Source organism: Lithobates pipiens, unplaced genomic scaffold (genome assembly GCF_037356315.1).
Source record: "Lithobates pipiens isolate NorthernLeopardFrog02 unplaced genomic scaffold, aLitPip1_a1.2 Scaffold_8, whole genome shotgun sequence".
Classification (NCBI taxonomy): Eukaryota; Metazoa; Chordata; class Amphibia; order Anura; family Ranidae; genus Lithobates; species Lithobates pipiens.
Window position 1 is genome coordinate 496755379 of NW_027507903.1, and position 21390 is coordinate 496776768.

Here is a 21390-nt window from a genome sequence, read left to right on the forward strand (position 1 = left end):
CCGTCCTATCCCTGTCCCCTCCGAGGCAGCAGTAAACTAAGGTAAGGCTGCAGATGGGCACTGATCAGGCTGCATTTATGGCAAAGGTGTGGCTGCATATGGGCATTGATCAAGCTGCATTGATGGGAAATTGTGAGGCTGCAGATGGCTTTGATCAGGCTACAGATGGGCAATGGTGAGGCTGCAGATGGGCAATGGTGAGGCTGCATTGATGGGCACTGACCCTTATTTTGCTTCAAAGTTCATTTAAAATTTAAGTTTTTTTTCCTGAAACTTCCCTCCTAAAATGAAGGTGCGTGTTATACGCCTGTGCGTGTTATATGCCAATAAATACAGGTATATTATATTTATTTGTTTGAACCTTTTTTTCTTTTTCTTCTTAAGTTGGTTTCGGGCCTAGGCCACAATAATGTCATACATCCCATAAATCTTAAATCTTCTTGGGCATTTTTAGTTTAGTTTAGTTTAGTTCTGCTTAAATTACTGTGCCGCAAGTGAGAGTCTGACAGACTTGTACAAACCTCAGCACAATCATTTCTAAATAAAGAAACTCACCCATTACATATGCTTTTCTGCACATAACCTACCCGCAGGAAGAACCTAATTCAACATAGTGACTGCTGAATAACCAGTAACTGTTGTACAATATAAAGTCGTGTATAGATTGCAGTGGTCAAGAGTAAGTCATGTACAGCCCAGCATATAAAGTGCAGTGGTCTGGGGTATGTCATGTACAGCCCAACATACCGAGTGCAGTGGTCAGGGGTATGTCATGTACAGCCCAGCATATAGAGCGCAGTGGTCAGGATTATGTCATGTAGAGCCCAGCATATAGAGAGCAGTAGTCAGGGGTATGTCATGTAGGGCCCAGCATACAGAGTGCAGTGGTCAGGGGTATGTCATGTACAGCCCAGCATAGAGAAAGCAGTGGTCAAGAGTATGACATAAATAGCTCAGCCACAACATCAGCCAGTTGTCACAGCGACTTTCTTTAAAATTGCTTCTAACTGACAGTCATACCCCTAAAAGCAATTCATTTAATATGATGCAATTCAATGCTTTTGTGTGTATGTATTGAGAGAACACAAAAGGATTCAATTATATCATATCCCCTGACAGAGGAAAAAAAAAGACAAATAAAGATCAATATTCCATATGCTGATCAATATCTGGGTTAGTTTATCATCTCGGTAGTGGTATAGCCACATACGTCACAGGTGACTTTACTATTGATTTTATTATCCGCCTGTTCTAAAAAGGCATTCTTTTATGATGATGCATATTCCACATAACATTTTTTTTTACACTCAAGACAATCCCCCTGGAAAAGAGAAGAACTGCCTGGATCACAGCTCGCCTGAACAGAAGGAGTGGTGGGAAGATATAAGATAACAGGGATTTTAGCATAGTTTGGGCTCCTTGAGATTTTTTTCAGCTGTCCCTGAACTCTCCTCTATGTTATCTTATCAGTACATGTACACAGTGTCATTTATAGTCATTTCTAGGCAGTTGAGTTTAGAAGCATTTTTCTGAATGCAAAAAAATGCGCTCAGGACCGATGTTCAGAGGCATTTGAAAAAACAAATACAGCTTGTAAGCGCTGATAAACGCAGTAATTCGCGTTTAGCAGGGTTTCGTTTACAGATGTTTTTCATTTTAACAAAAAAAAAATGTTTTTCTTTTTTTAAATGCTCCTAAACACAAACGTGGCAAAATGTGGCTAAACTGAAGTTTTTAAATATCGGATTCTATCTGCCAAGTTAAATCGTTCAGCAGAGGTTAAACAACGTGAACACTTAAGGCTTCATGTACACTGATGCTGGTAAATGTGTATTGAGGCAGCGTACCTGTGCAGACGGATTTACCAAACAGGATCTGGATCTCTCCGCCTCTAATTCTGAAAAGCCCCAACAACTCTCGACCTTCAGATATTCACATAAAGCTGAGGCCAGGCCTTCTAATTGGCACTAGGAGACTCACTCTGTTGATTCTACTGACCGTACCCTTCTTTTTTATTGCTAGGTAACACAATGTCCATTTTTAAAGGGAAACTATAGTCTTTATAATTTTTTTAGAATATATATATACATATATATATATATATATATATATATATATATATATATATAAAATATATATATATATATATATATATATATATATATATATATATCCTTAGACAATGTAGGAAATGACGAAACGTGCCAGTCCATGACCTTATGGCAACTGGAAGTGACATATGTGTGTCACAATCAGCGAGAGACAACCAGGGAAAACAACGCGGCTGTGAAACCGATATTGATGGTCTCCTATACAGCAGGATGATGACTACATTTATGCTTTATGCACGATTGATTTTAACTGATTCTAAGTGCAATCTGCAAGGGGCTGGGGTTGGCAATAAAAGTGTTATATGGGATCACATTATGTGGAATCTTTCTTTGTATGATTCTGTACCCAAGGAGTGACCTGTAGCCCTAACCAAACCTTGTGGACGATTCTTTATTGATTGATTTCAAGGCATGTGATTTTCAGTTTTCTGGTGAGTGTAAACCCCTCTGGGGAGAGTGACTCGCGTGGTGTGGTGGACCTGGTGTATTGGTGCATGGATAATATACATCTACTAGGACCACTATTACAGGGCTTGACAAATTTGCTTTGAATCTAGGAGCCAGCTAAAAAGTTAGGAGCCAGGTTTTTTTAACCACTTGCCTACCGAGCACTTTAATTTTTCTTCTTCAGCACTGATGTGCAGTGATGTGGCAGCACCGATGAGGCGACACTGATATGCTGCACTGATGGTCACTGGCACTAATGGGGTTGCACTAATAATCAGGGCAATGATGATCAGTGCCCTGATTATCAGTATAAATGTCCCCTGCCACAGGATAGCCAGTTATCGACAGCGCTGAGGAAAAGCCTTTTACCTCTATCCGTATCACAGAGCGTGCCTGATGCGTACCCTGGGAGGATGCGGGGGGCAGGGTAATGCAAGAACGCCAATAGATGCCCCTCCCAGAACTGGACAACCAAGCTGTAGTCGTCTTTTTGGAATAGTGCAGTCGTCACGTGGGAGGTGGATGTGGACAGCTGATGAAATGCCCGGGCGCCATGGCGATCTGGGATTTGTCAAGCCCTGTATATATATATATATATATATATATATATATATATATATATAAGAAAGACAAATATAGGGAGAGGTAAAGTTGCTGCAAACCCCGAAAGATATATTAGGGGAAAATTCCCCCAGAGGGGTTTTTTTGCAGCGAGGTAAATAAGTAATGAATAAATTGAAAAAAATGGTTCTTTATTAAAAGTTTGTTAGCGTACAAAGATTTCCATGATAGTTAAAATATGAGCTCTGAAGGGGGCATACCCAAAAGTGCAAATGTTGCAAACACAGAAATGTACATAACATTACATAGCAAACATGTCTTAGTATGACAAACTGACACGTTTCGACCCGTTTTGTTAGGCTCTTCTTCAGAGAATGAGTTTGCTGCAAAGAGACTGCATTTAGCATATCAAATTGGAAAATGCATGCCTGATTATATATATGCAACAATGATCATCTCACATAATTTTCAAGATGCATGGGGTGGTAACCTCCCAACCGAAATTCCCATAAAAGCTGTCAGATAATCCTACGTAATGGAAAGGCCAGGTAATGCCCCAAGATGAGACGGCACCTCACTGAGTGCGCCTTACAAGGACTCACACCCAGGGCCCACCAGGCAGGGTGGGTTCAACATATGTATATAAAAACTTGACAATGCAACAGCAAATATGGCCGTGTCTCTAAGATCTGCAACCTGGACCGGATGTTACGGAGGACCAGATGGCATCGCAAAGCAGCTTACGTGTTACGAGGGAGAACCCTCTTCCTCAGGCTCTGACCGACTTTGCCGCATTGAGGGGCCAATGAATGAGGCCATGTATTGTAAAATCTTGGATGAGAACCTTTTTCCGTCAGCCAGAACACTGAAGATGGGTCATGGATGGGTTTTCAGCATGACAATGACCCAAAACATACCAATAAGGTAACAGAGGAGTGGCTCAAGAAGAAGCGCATTAAGGTCATGGAGTGGCCTAGCAAGTCTCCAGACCTTAATGCTATGGAAAATGTATGGAGGGAGCTAAAACTTCAAGTTTCCAAGAGACAGCCAAGAAACCTTAGGCCCCTTTCACACGGGGCGGATCAGTGCTGATCCGCCCCGTAGGAGCGATCTCCGCTGAGCAGAAGATAACGGGTCTGTCTCTGCACACTGCGCAGGGACAGACCTGTCCCCTATGGGAGATCGGATGATGACGGACCGCAGTGTCCGTCGTCACCCGATCTGATGATGGATGGAAAAATAGCTTTTTCTTCCGTCACACTTTTTCGGATCGGAGCGGGTCGGATGTCAGCGGACATGTCACCGCTGACATCCGACGCTCCATAGACCCCTGAACGGATCGTTCGTGTGAAAGGGGCCTAAAGGATTTAAAGAAGATCTGTAAAGAAGAGTGGACCAAAATCCCTCCTGAGATGTGTGTAAACCTGGTCACTAACTACAAGAAACGTCTTACATCTGTGCTTGCCAATAAGAGTTTCTCCACCAAGTACTAACTCATGTTTTGCTTGGGGATCAAATACTTATTCTACCCACTAAACTGCAACTCAATTTATAACATTTGTATCATACAGCTAAGATAAAAAAAATTATAGGCCCTTCATTTCATTGTAAGTGGGCAAACTAACAAAATCTGCAGGGGATCAAATAATTATTTTCCCCACTGTACATGTTGTATATATTGCACTAGGTTGAATGAATTAGAGCACTTGGGGTAGGGTACAGCGGCACAATATAACTTATTTGTATGATTTGCATATATACCTTGTAATTATATAGCTTCATCAGGGAAGCCATATTTACTCAACGCATTTCTGAGGCAAACACCTCCTGTTCTAAAGACACAATGCAAGGAAATCTCTGTAAAGTGAGGATCCTCTTTAAGACAGTTGTTACTGGAACAGAGATCCCCGTTGGAAGATTTCCCCTCCGCTTCTGTTCTAGTGACAGCTGTAAAAACTTTGGATTTCACATCATTTTCTGTCTGATAATGGTTACCAAGGCAAAGAGAGAGGCTGAATCTCCCCGGCAGGGACACAGACCGTAATTGGAACCTGAGAGGGGATTTTAACAGTTTTTAACACTAATTAAAGTAATTTGTTTTTAAAAAAAACATGACAGGCAGTTTTTTTTTATAACAGAAAAGACCCGAGTGGTCTATTCTGTCTTCTGGCCTGTCAGCGGTAATGTAATCTGGGCCATGCATGCGTAGCTCACACCACATTTGCTGCACCCACTGGTGGTGGGGTGAAAATCATTGCTGCTCCGCCATTCAAGTGACTGGAGAATGCAAACCCGGAAAAGAAGACTGGGCAAAAACAGAAGCCCCCCGAGACATGCTGCAGTGGCTCCATTGACAGGTAAGTATGCAGTGCATTCTAACATTATAGCATAAACCTCTTAGTGCCCATAAAAGAAAAAGAATGAGTTTAATACTGCTTTACAAACACTTAAAGAGGAAGTAAACCCTTACAAACCACTTTGACCTACAGGTAAGCCTAGATTAAGGCTTACCTGTAGGTCCAAGAAATATCTCCTAAACCTATATGGTTTAGGAGATATTTGCCCGAAAACGGGCACCGCTGTCTACGGCGCATGCGCCGTAGACAGCGGCGCGCAGGCGCACTAAACGCGGCAGTTCCAAGAATGGAGCTGCCGCATTTGTCGACTCCCGTGTGCATGCGCGGGAGTGACGTCATCGCGGCTTTGCCGAATGACAGCGGCGGAGCTGCGAGACGCCACTCCCGTGCGCATGCGCGGGAGTGACGTCATCGCGGCTTCGCCGCTGTCATTCTGCGGAGCTGCGAGACGCCACAAGCAAGATGGATGCGGCGGACTACAGGGGACAGCGGCGACTTCGCTGGCTCCTGTGTCAGGTAAGTGACACATAATGGGCTACTATGCGATGCATAGTAGTCCATTATGCTTTACCTTTGCAGGGAAAAAAAGAGGAAGTAAACTCATCAGGGTTTACTTCCTCTTTAAATCTTCTTAGAGTAAGTCTACTTTAATAGCCAATCAGACAGGCTGAGTGATTGAAGTAAAATACAATTAAAGTGATATTAACCCCTTCACGTCTAAGGGTACATCAAATGTTAATGCCTAAGCACAATTTTGCAATTTTGACATGTGTTAGTGAACCTGTACATATTGTAACAAATACTTTGTGCATCAAGGTGGATTATGTTGTTTTCAGGACAAGGTGAAACAAAAGGTGAACTTACAATTTTTTTAATCTATGGTATTTAGCATGGGTCACAACAGATTATATGGGAGACCCTGCCCTTAACAAACACATTCTAACCAGAGCCAAAGCCAACAACAGTGACTATAAACACTAAGGCCGCGTACACACGCGGGGACTGTTCGCCCAACTTTGTCCGTCAAACAGTTTCGGCAAACAGTCCGCTCAAAATTAGCATGGACGGACATGGCCACACACGACGGACGAACAGTTTGCTGAAACCGTGCGCGATGACGTGAACGGCACGTACGACGGGACGAAAAATACGACGTCCTACACACTGCATTATAACTTTCGGCGTGAAAATCCTTTCTGAGCATGCGCGCAACTTTGTTTGACGAACAAGCCTACACACGAGCGGACTGTTCGCTGAAACAAGGTTTCAGCGGACAGTTTTTCGGAAATTCCGAAAAACCTTGTCCGTCAAACTGTCCGCTGAAACTGTCCGCTGAAAGCCCACACACGAGCGGACTGTCCGCCCAAACACTGTTCAGCGGACAAAGTTGGGCGAACAGTCCGCCCGTGTGTACGCGGCCTCAGGCAAACAGCCTGGTCAGTATGAAATGGAAAAGAATACATAAAACCACTTGTCAAAACAATCAGTAGATCCAGAGTTATATACAATAGTGATGAGGTATATGGTACAATATGTGTACATAACTGTCTATGCTGAACAGCAAAAAGATCTAAGGCCCCATACACACTATTCAATTTTCTGCAGATTTTTGTCTTCAGATTTACCAAAACCATATAATATGAGGTCAAACCTTAAAAGTTTAAATTTGTATGAAATCAGGCAGGCCCTTGCCCTACATGGTAATTCTGAAGACAAAAATCTGTGGAAAATCGAATAGTGCGTATGGGGTCTTAGAGTCCAATTGGAGTGCTCAATGCACCAGATGCAGCATCTCTGAAGAGAGCCAAGAATCTATAGGCGAACAGGTAGGAAGAACAGCCCCAGTATAGTATATTAACATATTTATTGTGGTGAAATACAAATGGAAACACACATTGTGACAGAATCAGTCTCATCACATAGCAAAGGGCTTCCAATGGACAAGCAACAGGGAACCTCAGACAAGGGTAGAAGGGTTAATGACCAAGAGAACACAGCAGGGGGCACCAAATTAAGTGCAGTATTAAAGTGTTACTAAACCCAGTAATATGAAAATAGTCTCCCCCTCCACAGTGCCCACAGCTTATAAATCTTTTTACATTAAAATACTGCCACTATATACCTTTTTGGATGATCTGTATACCACAGTTGTATGATAAACAGTTTCTCCAGTGCTGAGAGTTCAGGTGGGTGGAGATTTTCACTACAGCCTGTATACACACCCACATGTGTGATATTAATATCATGTGACCTGGCTAGCTCTGAGACCAAGAAACTGTTCTCTCCAGCATAAAAGACACAACTGAGCATGTGCAGGTCGGCTACTCTGCCTGTGTTAGCTGGCCTTCCCTAGATAGACAGTACACGGAGGGAAGGATCTATGAATACAGGATAAAACACCTTTTTTACACAATGCAGAGGATTAACCCCTTAAGTTCCACAGTGAGTATAACAAGCATGCTATGCTGCAAATACAAAATGATTTTGCTGTTGTGAGTTTAATAACACTTTAAATGTACTGTGAAACACTAGTAAATTGGCAAGTCACATGGAAAGAAGGGATGTATATAATCCGTGAGTGGTCGGCTCATGCATCTAGGGTGGGGAGCCTGTTACTACAACTTGCAGCCTGGAAAGTCAGGATGTCAGGCTGGATGACAGCTTAGATGAGGAAGTGGAAACCAGCAAGATGTTTGAGGGCTTCTGTGGGATGTAGAGCAAACTGGAAGTGACATCACCGGCACAGTTAGCTTGCCACTTGTCTTTTCGCCACAATAAATACATTAATAGATTGCGCCCTGCTTTTCTTCTTATCTGAAATCCAGAGATATAGGCAGCTGAAGTCACATAGAAATCAACTTTTTCGGGAGTCTAGCTTGGTTCCATCCCTTCCAACCTCCTGAGCTTCCCTGTTGACCCTTTAAAGACCACTTGCCGACTGCCTAACTGTAAATATATGTCATTACTTTGATGTTAAATACCAGAGTTATGGCAGCAGCTAGTTGTCATAACCCCAGTATCTTTATTTACAGCTAGTGACCAGCTTTCATATAAAAATGGTCTTAGTAGCGGATTCGGCGTGAGATTACTTTTATAGACAGCAGGATAGGTGCCCCCCCCCCCCCGCTGCTTCCGGGTGTCTTCCGGTGTTTTCCCGAGCTGTCGGCAAACCCGAAAGCGATCCGGTCCGATCGGTGGCTGGGCGGGAGGCCAAGTGAGGGTAAGATAGCCCCCACTTGGCACTATACCCTTGGCGGACCCGAGCAATGTCTGACGTTGCGTCCGCCTCTCGGCCTTAAAGGGATGCTTTTTTTTACCTCTTAAAGGCAAAATGTCATATTTTTTTTTGCTTTTTCTTTTTTTTCTTTTTGACCCCAGATTTCTCAATAAAAAGGACCTGTCATGCTTATTTATATTACAAGGGATGTTTACATTCCTTGTAAAAGGAATAAAAGTAATTAAAAAAAATGTAAGGAACAGTGTAAAAATAAAAAGTAAAATAAATAAGAACTGTTTTTTTTTAAAGTGCCACATCAATCGGAGCTTGCGCGCAGGAGCGAACACATGCATAAATCGTGCCCGCCTATGTAAACAGTGTTCAAACCCCACATGTGAGGTATCATCATGATCATGAGTGAGTGCATAATTCTAGTGCAAAAAATTCTCTGCAACTCTAAACAGGTAGCCTGTAACATTTTTTAACGTGTCAGCTATGGAGATTTTTAACCACTTGCCGCCCGCCCTATAGGCAATTGACGGTGGCAAAGTGGTTGCATAATCCTGATCGGACGTCATATGACGTGATCAGGATTATGAGCCACTGCGCGCCGCCGGGGGCGCGCATTGCGGCGATCGTTGTTGCGGGGTGTCACTCTGACACCCCGCAACTACGATCTCGGTAAAGAGTCTCCGTCGGAGACTCTTTACCACGTGATCAGCCGTGTCCAATCACGGCTGATCACAGTGTAAATAGGAAAAGCCGGTGATCGGCTTTTCCGCACTCGCGTCTGTCAGACGCGAGTAGAGGAGAGCCGATCGGCTGCTCCTCTGACAGGGGGGGGTCTGTGATGATCGCTTATCAGCACAGCCCCCCCCGAGGATTCCCACACTGGACCACCAGGGATGCCACCAGACCACCAGGGATGCCCAGCAAAAGGTAATCATCCCTAGACCACCAGGGATGCCAGTCAGTGCCACAATGGATGCCAATCAGTGCCCACAATGGGCATCACTGATTGGCATGCATTATTGTTTGGCACTGATTGGCATCCATTAGTACAGTATAACAATACAATGCCTCCTATGAGTGCTCACCTGTGCTGCCTATCAGTGCCCACCTGTGCCGCCTATCAGTGCCGAAACATGCCCATCCGTGCCACCTATCAGTGCCCACACATGCCCATCTGTGCCGCCTATTCATGCCCATCTGTGCCGCCTATCCATGCCCATCTGTGCCGCCCATCCATGCCAATCCGTGCCAGCTATCAGTGCCAAATGCCAGAAAAAGGCCTGGTCTTGAAGTGGTAATATATCAAGTGGGTTTGTTAATCAATAGAAAATTTGGATTGTAGGAAAAGCTGGGACCAAGCTCAACTTTTACAGGGAATAATAGTCATAACTTTCGCTGCTATATCTGTAAATGAACTGACGGTTTGGACATGCTCACTCATTTTATCATATGCTGTATTTGAATCACTCAGGATGGGGGACAGGATTACTGTGACGGATGCCATAATAATGATAAGTGTGGCTATCTTTTAAATCTGCAGCTACAGCTTTTAACTTCCAACAGAGATGCGTTTACAGCATTCTGGGGAAAACGTTGCCTCTTATTATACATCCATGCCTCGCGTATTCGGGTATGAGTGGGAAACGACAACGATATGGAGGAGCGCAGAGGGAAAATACCATGGTTGTATTGTGCTTTTACTCCAGGGACACTGTCAGGAGCCTGAGTGGGAAGCCTTGTTTTGAAGCTTTTTCAACAGATACATTGTTTGGCTTTGGACATCTATGCGCACGCGTTTACCAATTCAATCCAAGGGTAGGACTTCTAAATGGACAAAGAAGAGGCAATTCCTGCAGAGAAAACACTGAGCCCGGTCTCAGGCAAACATTCTGATATCCTCTCAGAGACGAGGGAGGGGATGCGTTTCCCAGATGCCATTCCAGAAGACAATTATGGTATTTTAAGAAGCACCTTGTAAGCAGCAATTATTCTGCATGTCTCTATATCATTATTGACGCCCTCCACCATCCACAAACCCTCTAATCATCTCCCTCACACCTTTGCAAGCTCTAATAAGTCAAATTTGTTTCACTGTAGCCTATGCCAAACCATTATTTTCAAAGCCTCGTGTAGAGGAGATAAAGGCTTACTCGACAGGCTTGCTTCATTTTGCATCAGTCGCAGACAATGCATAAGATATCAAAGTGGACCTGTCATCAGATACATGTTTGCCATGTTAAAGTGTCACTAAACCCACATTATAAAAAACTATCAATAAATGCTGTATTAGATGCTGTTCATACTCACTCGTTTTCTGTATTCTGCAAAAAAACTGGTTAATCCCGCTGCTCTCTATCTCCACTTTCTGTTCATGTCCCCATTTCAGCTAGGGATTTTGCAGCTGTTGTTGCAACTCTGCACATGCTCAGTTTTCAGTGAGTCTCTATGCAGAGAATTTCCTCCCTATGAGGGCTTTCACACTGCCGTGCCCATAGCATCGGTGGTAAAACGGCGCTATTTTTAGCGGCTTTTACCGTCGGATTGGCAGCACATTTCGGCCACTAGCAGGGCGCTTTTACCCCTAGCGACCGAGAAAGGATTAAAACTGCCCGCAATAGTGGCGTTTTGCCAGCGGTATAGCAGCGCTGCCCCATTGATTACAATGGGGAGGAGCGGTAAACACACCACTCCTTTACCACTCCAAAGAAGCTGCCGGCAGGACTTTTCCTGACGTCCTGCCAGCGCACCGCTGCGGTGTGAAAGCCCTCAGGCTTTCACACTGGAGACAATGGTGCAGCAGTTTGAGGGCGGATTGTAGGCGCTATTTCTAACGCTATAGCGCCTGCAAAACGCCCTCGGTGTGAAAGGGGTCTATCACATCTGAGCAGCCCGTGTGACTATAGAGTCACACATGTAGGCTTATACACCACAGTGGTAAATGACAGCCCACTCCCTCCTTCCTCTTCCATGCCCACTAACCAGCTAAATACAATGGGGGCAGAATATTACATGTAGATTAATAAAGGTTTCACCACCCTCTTTTTCTAAGACACAGGCTGTGACTGGAAATATATTTATTTGTATGCCAATTTAAAACAGTTTATTGATATTATCTATTTACTTTTACCCACTTCAATATCGGGCACTTTCACCTTCTTCCTGCCAAGGCCAATTTTCAGCTTTCAGTGCTGTCGCATTTTGAATGACAATTGCGCAGTCATGCAACACTGTACCTAAACGACATTTTTTTCTCCACAAATAGAGCTTTCTTTTGGTGTTTTTTGCTCATCACTGGGTTTTTTTTTTTTTTTTGCTAAACAAATAAAAAAATACCAAAAAATTTTGAAAAAAAAAAAAGCTTTTCTTTGTTTCTTTTATAAAATGTTGTAAATAAGTAAGTTTTCTTCTTCACTGATGAGCACTGATGAGGCTGCACTGACCGACATGGATGAGGCGGCACTGATGAGGTGGTGCTAATATGAAACACTAATGGGCACTGATAGGTGGCACTGATATGTAATACTGATGGGCACTAATAGGTCACACTGATTGCCACTTATAGGTGGCACTGACAGCCTGGGCAAAGCTTTGTAGTCCCATTTGGCTAATTATTACAACATTTTGGCAGTCACACCTAGTTCTTGTTGGACAAGTGATGGACTAGGCTGGCATGTTGTACATTTTTTCCTTTGAAATTAAAAGGGCTGGTCCTAGAGGTGTCTGGCAATTCTTCTTTACTACACAAACACTAATTTCTGGCAGATACATGCAAACATACAGTATCTATGGAAGGTTCATTTGAAGAATTAACCCTTTTACAGTTTGCATCTCACCAGCATGTCCAACTGATATCTAATGTCCATGAAATCCATGCAATGTATATAGTTGAATCTAAAGGGCCTGATGTTTTTTGAAGTTTCACTCCAAAGTGTATCCAACATGTACAACTATGAACAGAATATGTAATCATGGACTTTGTGTAGACATATAGAAGAGAATATATACGTGCCTTGGTTGCTTTTACTAACAAGTTGTCTTTATGGTGCCTTACTTACATTGGGGCTGGATGGTTCCCCATTGAGAAATTGGTCCCTTTATTTTAAGATTATGTGCACAAGACCATTGGCTGTTTAATGAATGTACCTGAATTTTCCATCCAATAGGCAGTGGCTTCCCCTTGGCTTACTCATTTGAACCTCTATGTTCAACATACACATGAATTCATGTGTACCCTACTGGCTGATATTACTCTATTTAAGAATAAAAGTGGGTTCCAGTGTACTGATTCTGTCATATGTACCTCTGAAGAAGGATTGACGAAATGCGTTGAGTCCACATGTGAGCTGTAATCGGAATCTTTGCATTTTGTGACCCCTTTGTGGACACAATTTTTAAGGTTGTGTAAGAAATTTTTTAATGGTACATAATAAAGTTGTTGTTATGACACTCAGTTTCTCTTCTATATGTCCACACAAAGCCCATATCTACATATTCTGTTCATAGTTGTACATGATTTGCTAGGATGTGGACATATAGCACACACAGGGGTTGATTTACTAAGGACAAGTAGAACTGTGCACTTTGCAAAGTGCAGTTGCACTCTGCAAGTGCAACTGCTCCAGAGATTAGTAAATGAAGGAGAGCTCTGCTGACTTCCGTCATCCAATAATGTTCTAGAGTGTTTTTTTTTTCTTTTCCTTGCATGTGATTGGCTGCTATTTGCAAAGTGAAGTTTTACCTAATTTCCTACGCTCTGGACCACCCGCAATTGCAGAGTGCAAACGCACTTTGCAAAGTGCAAAGTCTATTTGCCTTTAGTAAATCAACCCCACAGTCTGGGTGTCTTTCCTGCTATAGATATGTTTATCCAACATGCTCATAACATTCTACAAAGGCCAGGCTTGTTCTTGTACAAACCACTTTCTTTTCAATGTGAATAACCGAAGAAGACAGGAATTGCAGAGAACTATTGATTTAGGTTAACCGTGCTTTGAAACAAAGGTATAAGGCTGCTCCAAAGTGCATGTCTAAATTGTTCCACAGAACCAGCTGTGTGCAAATGGGCAAAAAAAAAATAAGAACTTCCATCTGTTGTATACAATTCAAGCAAAGTTGCTTTTTTTTTTTTGTATGCTTGCATTTAATAAGCATAATTATAGCTTGCCATGCAAATACCAGCTAAAATAAACATTAAGTCTGACCTTTACTTTGAATTTTTAAAAGCGTTACTACTGAACGCTGGAAAAAGGAGCTTTGAAAAAGGTACCGATAGACTGGTTTTGAATTTAACCCACAAAAACCCAGCAGTTCACTGCAGTAATTCTTACTATAGCATCGTTTAAACGGTGACACGACCCGATGCGGTTCACCCTAATATGAAACAGTCTGACGCAATTTGAGATAATACATGTAACTATGGAGCTCACAGCATCTATAATGACTTTACTCTTCTAATAGTCAGCACACTTTGAGGCCGTCCTCATTACTGACGTAAATCCATATAAATTGCTATCAAGTCTATTCTGGCCAAGCGGTTCATTGCATGTACATTGTTTATCTGCTAGAGATTCAATTTTTTTTTTTTCTCATTTGTGTTCTGATAATATAGATTCACAGCCAGTGTTCAATTACAAATTTGTTTTTAATGGTAAAATAGGTTATGATAAAATATGGGTGTATTTTTCCCATCACCAGGCATGCAGGGGCTTTCCCTGTTTAGATGGCTTTTCCACCTGGTAACTCGGATTACAGTTCTCTCGCTGCCCCCTAAAAAGGTTCCAGAGTATGAGTGCGAGAATGTCTTGGAAGACCAAACTGTAAGCTGTTTAAAGCTAAACTCTAGGCCAACAGCTATACACACATATAAAATACCTTTTTCTGAAGATATTGAATCTACTAAATCATCTCTTTGCAACACTAACTGTCGCCTCCACAACACTAAGCTCTCTGGGATCTCTGAGATACTTCCATCAGAAAGCATATACTACTATATGGGAGCTTTATACCTGCCAAGGGATTTGTATTTCGTTCCATCCAGTTCCGCGTATTTTTACAGCACTGCCACACAGCACAGCCCTATGTGGCAGGACAAGTGACCTGATTTTTTCTTTCTTCTGCAGCAACACTCATAGGGGTTGATTTACTAAAACTGGAAAGCGCAAAATCTAGTCCAGGTCCATGGTAACCAATCAGCTTCTAATTTCAGCTTGTTCAATTAAAGCGGTTGTAAAGGCAAAAGGTCCTTTCATGCATTCTATGCATGAATGTAAAAAACCTTCTGTGTGCAGCAGCCCTCCCAAATACTTACCTAAACCTTTTCTCGATCCAGTGATGTCCACGAGAGCCTTGCCTATCCTGGGACTCGCACTCCTGATTGGCTTTTGGCAGCAGCGGGAGCCATTGGCTGAATGTTCACACAGAGCCGTGGGTCAGGAGAGCGCCTGCTTGGGTGCTACCATAGCAAGCTGCTGGCTATGGGGGCACCGAGGAGCGCCAACGAGGGATCTGAGAAGAGGAGGACCTGGACTGCTCTGTGAAAAACCACTGCACAGAGCAGGTAAATATGACATGTTTGTTTTTTTTTTTTTTTTTAAACAAGACTTTACAATCATTTTAAGCTTTGACAAAAAACCCGGAAGCTGATTGGTTTCTATGCAGAGCTGCACCAGATTTTGCACACTCCAGTTTTAGTAAATCAACCCCAAAGTTCATCTCCCTTCTCCAGCCTGTTACTGGACAGTGAAAGAGAGGCAGCATATTGGTGAGCTCACCTCTCTATCACTCTGCTCTCTCCTCCTATTAGCATGCCTCTTTCTAGCACTGTACCACATGTGGCTAGCTCCTTCTACTTCATCTTTTCTCACTGGTGTGAGCGCTGCTGTAAAGGGACTACAAGAGGCTGATATCAAGTCAGATTCAGTTATTTACACTGTTTGCATAAAAAAAATAATGTATTATTGCAGTCTTTTTCAACCAGAGTGCCTTGAGGTTTCTTCAGGGGTGCCTTGGCAAAATGCCTAAAAATGTATCAGAAATTGTATACAAGCCAGCAGGTGGATCAAGCCTGCCTTTTAGTTACACAAAGCCATGGGCTTTCATTATGCACCATTAGAACTTTCTAGACCACTGGCATCCTAACAACCAGTGATGTCATCAGTTGATAAGGAGGATGTTGGTTGCTTCCCCGGTATCATTGTTTGACCCTCCTGTGCCCCTCTCCCTCAGCACTGGAGTCACATTAGTTGACTGATGGAGAGAAATTGAGGGCAAAGGGAAACATAGGAATACTACTCAGTACCACTGTGCAAAAGTGTATTTGCTTTTAAAGAATCAATTACCTCTAATGTTGGGTGTCCTACGTTTGGATGTTGTTGCATTATGTAAAGCTATTAGAATAGTTTTCACATTTTAGAATAGGGTGCCTTGATACTGTCCATAATTTTTAAGGGTTCCTTGACTGAAAAGAAGGTTGAGAAACGTATTCGTGAGTTGCAGTAACTTGCGTCTTTTATATCTGCCTGGAGCAATAAATAGGGATTGCCGTGACTGTCTAAAATGTTAAAGGACTACATAATAAAAAAGTGAAGTGTCCTTTGTAGATCTACAGTAACAATCTGTTGCATGACACCTTTATGTATTTATTTATTACAGGTAATTATAAAGCACCATCAATATACCCAAAGCTTTACATATAGATTGTACATTCACATCAGTCCCTGCCCTCAAGGAGCTTACGATCTAAGGTCCCTAACTCACAATCATACATACACAGACTAGCGCCAATTTAGACAGAAGCCAATTAACCTACCAGCATGTCTTGGGAAGAAACCGGAGTACCTGGAGAAAACCCACACAAGCACATGGAGAACATGCACTCTCCATGCAGGTTGTGTTGTGGTTGAGATTCAAACCAACATAAGAGTATAGCTTTGCCAGGTACAAACGTGGGGGTAAAAAATCTACAAAATATGTTATAAGAGACTAAATAGTCCAATGCACTCTTAAATGAAACTTGGGTAAAAAAAATGAGCGCTCCCATTATCTACTGGTTTTTGCAGGTGTAAGCTCCAGAATTGTAATCCTTATCCTTCATTGACTACTTATTGAGTCACTGACTTGAAACAAGCATGCAGCTAGTGAACTGTCAAGACACCTAAAGTGTATATACTTGCTTCGAGAAGGAGAAAAACATCCCTGGAACCAGTGCCTTCAAAAATCAGTCAGCAAGAGCATCTCCCCTTATACCACTCACAGCAGATTCCGTTTGAGGTGCTAAGATAACAACTGTCAAGACACCTAAAGTGTATATACTTGCTTCGAGAAGGAGAAAAACATCCCTGGAACCAGTGCCTTCAAAAATCAGTCAGCAAGAGCATCTCCCCTTATACCACTCACAGCAGATTCCGTTTGAGGTGCTAAGATAACTATACTACTACTGGCACAAAGAGAAATGGTATGTTTTTTAACTGCATCAAACAACTGACTTGCAAATGAGTATATTATAGGTAGTCAATTGTCGAGTAAATACTGTATACACATAGGTGTGCACAGCCTATTGCATTAAGGTGTGCACCCCAAAGCTCAAACACATATGCATGTGTGTGTGTACATGCGTTTACACCGACAGTGTCAGTAGGGCAGAGATTGGTGTCAGTAGGGGAGTGGACAGTATCAGTAGTTTTTATTTTTATTATTTTATTTTTTATTATTTTTTTTACAATTTTATTTTATTTTATACAACTTTTTTAGGAGCCCCATTAGGGGGCTTTGCTGAACTATCAGGGGTCCGAACAGAGGGAATCTGTGCCACATGGGGTTATCGGGTGTGGCACACCTGGCCTGTGCGCTTGCCTATGTGTGTATGTATATATATATATATATATATATATATATATATATATATATATATATATATATATATTTATATATATATATATATATATATATATATTTATATATATATATATATATATATATAAAACAAATACCAGGTAGTAGGTAGCAAAAGAAGCAAACAAAAAAATACTTGAGGAGTCTTATTTATTATAATTTATTCAATAAAAACAAATAGTCCTGGGATCCTAAATTACTAAAATGAACCCATGGAGCACTCTTCTGTATATGTAAACACAGTCATGATTTATGTGTTTATATATATATATATATATATATATATATAAAATGCCCCCCGTCACACTTATGCAGACTCCAGCATTAGTTTCATGGTGTTCTTGGCGGGACCCCAATCCCGAACCCCAGCCCTGCAGGGTAACACTGCTAACCCTGCAGAAGATAGTAGAATTCCCAAGCTGCCCAGTCAAGTTTAAATGCCAGTGGGCACTTTTTAGAAGCCACAGTGCATCTGCTTCCACTGACAGCAATAGGAAATCACTAATGCAATCCAACTAAAACAAGCACCCTGACTATTAATATCTTTGGAGTTATATTTATCATAGAATCTAAACTCCAAACGCCTTAGCCTGAAAGACGCCAAGTCATTAGACCGCTGCCGATGTGATAAATTTGAGTGGAGTTCAAACTTAGCCGCAGCTGTTAAGTGTTGATACAGTGTCACCATGATGGGCAAAAAATGGATACTATTGCTAAGGAACCAAAAATTGAAGAATCATCTGTACACGTGCTCATGCCAATGCTTAGATCATAAATATTTCCTGTACAGATAATTATAATACAAATATCAAAACGCAATGACCATACAGTATGATACAGAAACTGTCACTACCCAGACCAAATATTGCTTTCAGCTATATTATTTTCTTACAGAAAATATTCACTCATAAGGCATGATAGTAATACAAAAAAAAAGACATAGATTGTGACTAGTACTACCAGTAGAACCAAAGAATGATTGCTTTAACTTGTTAAATGTCACGCAAAAGACATAGGGACTGTAGAGGGGAAGGTTGTGTAGAGCAATCAGTTGTACATGATGTTTGAACCTTTGACATTTAGGAACTCAAAGAGCTGTCAGGTATAACATAACTAACAATTCTTAATAAATATCGGAAGTCTAAAAGGCACCACAGAGTCTTCATCCGAGTCATTACAACTGGTTCTCTTTTGAATTTTGATCATCATAAGTGAGGATTTGGGATGACTGGAATCAAATGACTCAAAGACGCCTAAGAAGCCAGTTTTACAAGAGGCTCCTCTTGGCCAAGAAAGGCTGCCATGGGTCAAGCTGAAGACGCTTACTGTAGGTCTTGGCATGTATGGTGGAACTACATGTCTGGGCAATACACGCTCTGGATGAACAAAAAACAGCCGTGGTGACATCTGATCAGTGCATATTCTGCAAAATAGAATGTGCAAATCTTTTAAACTGGATGCAATCCAGAGACAGATGGCAGTTGGGGTTGTCCAAGTATCTATTATCCTGAGACAGACTGAGGCAACCTGTAGTTCTTTGATAGGCATCTACAGGTCCTAGAATGCTGGAGCTTATTGTGCTACAAGACTAGATCCATCGGTTTACCATGCATACCATAGAAGATGAAAAGACTTTTCCTTACCTTGTTTTAATCTGCTGAGAGAAGGTCCTCTGGAGACTGTGAGCTGTCCAAGTGCTAGGTGCCTGTATCTGGAGGGACGGACATTGCCATGTTGATAGATCTCAAGGGACTTGACTAAACCACACTTGTCCTTGGAGAAAGTTCTTTAGGATCTAGATGAGAAAATCAGCAGTCTCTGGTCCTGATGCAAGAGTGTTAGGCAATGCACAGCTGCACAGGATAAGTCTCAAGAATGGGATGTCTCAGGGGAAGTCAAAGGTAAAGTCTCTCTGCACACGCAGAACACTGACATTGGCTTAGCAAGGTGGAATTATGAGACGTAAGGGTGCGTGCTAAATTTTCTTTTAGGTGTCATTGCAAAGGCTGCAAACAACATACAAAGGTCTAATTAATATATCAATGATCTACCTGTCCGACCAGTGGATTTATTTCATGGGTCCCTTTTAGTTGTCCTTTTTTCTTTGATGGAGCAAAGCTGATGTCACCAACAGGACGAGTTGCTTATAAGCAAGAAGCTCTCCATAAAACAATGTCCTTGCATCACTTGGCATGTGACAAACTGTTCATTTCCTATAAGATAAACATAGACAGAAAGATGAGAGGGGATCTGGCTAGAGTGAACCTTTTCTGAAGGCTTTACCACCAGTCCAGAAATCCAAGAAAGTGTGAGGAGCTCTTAGGTGCCTTCAACCCAGCAGTTTCACAAAGGAGGTTCCCCTTCTTATAGATCTCTGTCAAACAAAGGGGGGTTTGAGAGAGTATCAGTAATCCTGAAGGAGTGCTGTGATGGTCTCACCAATACCGAAGTCTTAATTTGGCCCCTGAGGCCATAAGATCTCACACATAGGGTCCACTTCCTGAGAGGTCTCATCCAAGTCAGCAGGTGGGCAGAGGTTCTCCAGGAATGGGGCGTCTGCCTCTCCTTTGGGAGGAATCACTAACAAGCCAGTCCACCAAACTTTGAGGGACTCTGTAAAGTAGGGTAACCCTGTAGTTTTGGGTTTTTGCCCATTTCCTGAGGGGTCTTTCACAAATCCATGGAGTAATAATCTGCTCAGAGTCTCTCACACAGACAAGAGTCACCTTTTGATCAGAACTGTCCCTTATAGTCCTTCCCCAGGGGGTGCAGGGTGGTCTCACCACCTAGGCTGTCTTCAAAGTTTCAAGAGGTCTCTGGAAAGTGATGGCCCCTGCAACACCGGTGCGATTAATGTGGGTGTCAGTGTGCCCAGTGAGGGGGTGCAGATGGCTGTGGTGCCTGTGTGGGGTGCAGGGTGCTGCCAGGCATGCCAACCTTTGGGGTGATGTCCTTCCAGAAGCGGGCTCTGCAGTACAGCTCCGGGGCTCTCCGGCTGCCGGCAGTATAGACGGTCACCGAGCAGGCCTGCTCCGCACACACAGCCTGCCACTTCTCCTACACAGCCGGCTTTGTAGCAGGGCCCGCCCGGGGACCGGCCCAGATTTCAGCACCACGGAGAGCCGGCGGGAGGAGGAGACAGGAGCCGAGCTGTAGGAGAGAGGTGCCGGGCTACAGAGGAAGGAGGCTTCCCCGACCACAGCAAACACAGCTCTGCCTTCTCCTCTCACTGCATCCCCCGGACTTCTACCAGCAGCAGCAGCCGCTTCTCCCCCTCCCTGCCTGCCTCCTCCTCCCTCCCACCGCCGGGGACCGCCTTCATCTCCATTCTTCCTTCCTTCCATCTCTATACAGAGCCCCGTCCTTCCATCTCCATCCATCCCTCCCTCCATCCTTCCATCTCCATCCATCCCTCCCTCCATCCTTCCATCTCTATACAGAGCCCCGTCCTTCCATCTCCATCCATCCCTCCCTCTATCCTTCCATCTCCATCCATCCCTCCCTCCATGCTTCCATCTCCATCCACCCCTCCCTCCATCCTTCCATCTCCATCCATCCCTCCCTCCATCCTTCCATCTCTATGCAGAGCCCTGTCCTTCCATCTCCATCCATCCCTCCCTCCATCCTTCCATCTCCATCCATCCCTCCCTCCATCCTTCCATCTCTATACAGAGCCCCGTCCTTCCATCTCCATCCATCCCTCCCTCTATCCTTCCATCTCTATACAGAGCCCCGTCCTTCCATCTCCATCCATCCCTCCCTCCATCCTTCCATCTCCATCCATCCCTCCCTCCAT

The 21390-nt window shown here is 43.0% G+C and overlaps 1 protein-coding gene across 1 annotated transcript in view; it reads right to left on the minus strand.

Annotated features, from left to right (window-relative positions):
- LARGE1 (LARGE xylosyl- and glucuronyltransferase 1) overlaps positions 1–20862 on the minus strand; it is a 665684-nt gene extending 644822 nt beyond the window's left edge. The window contains exon 1 of the mRNA XM_077469166.1: positions 19238–20862. The gene's annotated coding sequence lies outside the window, so the exon portion shown is untranslated. The remainder of the gene's footprint in view (positions 1–19237) is intronic.
- Between the last annotated feature and the right edge of the window lie 528 nt (positions 20863–21390).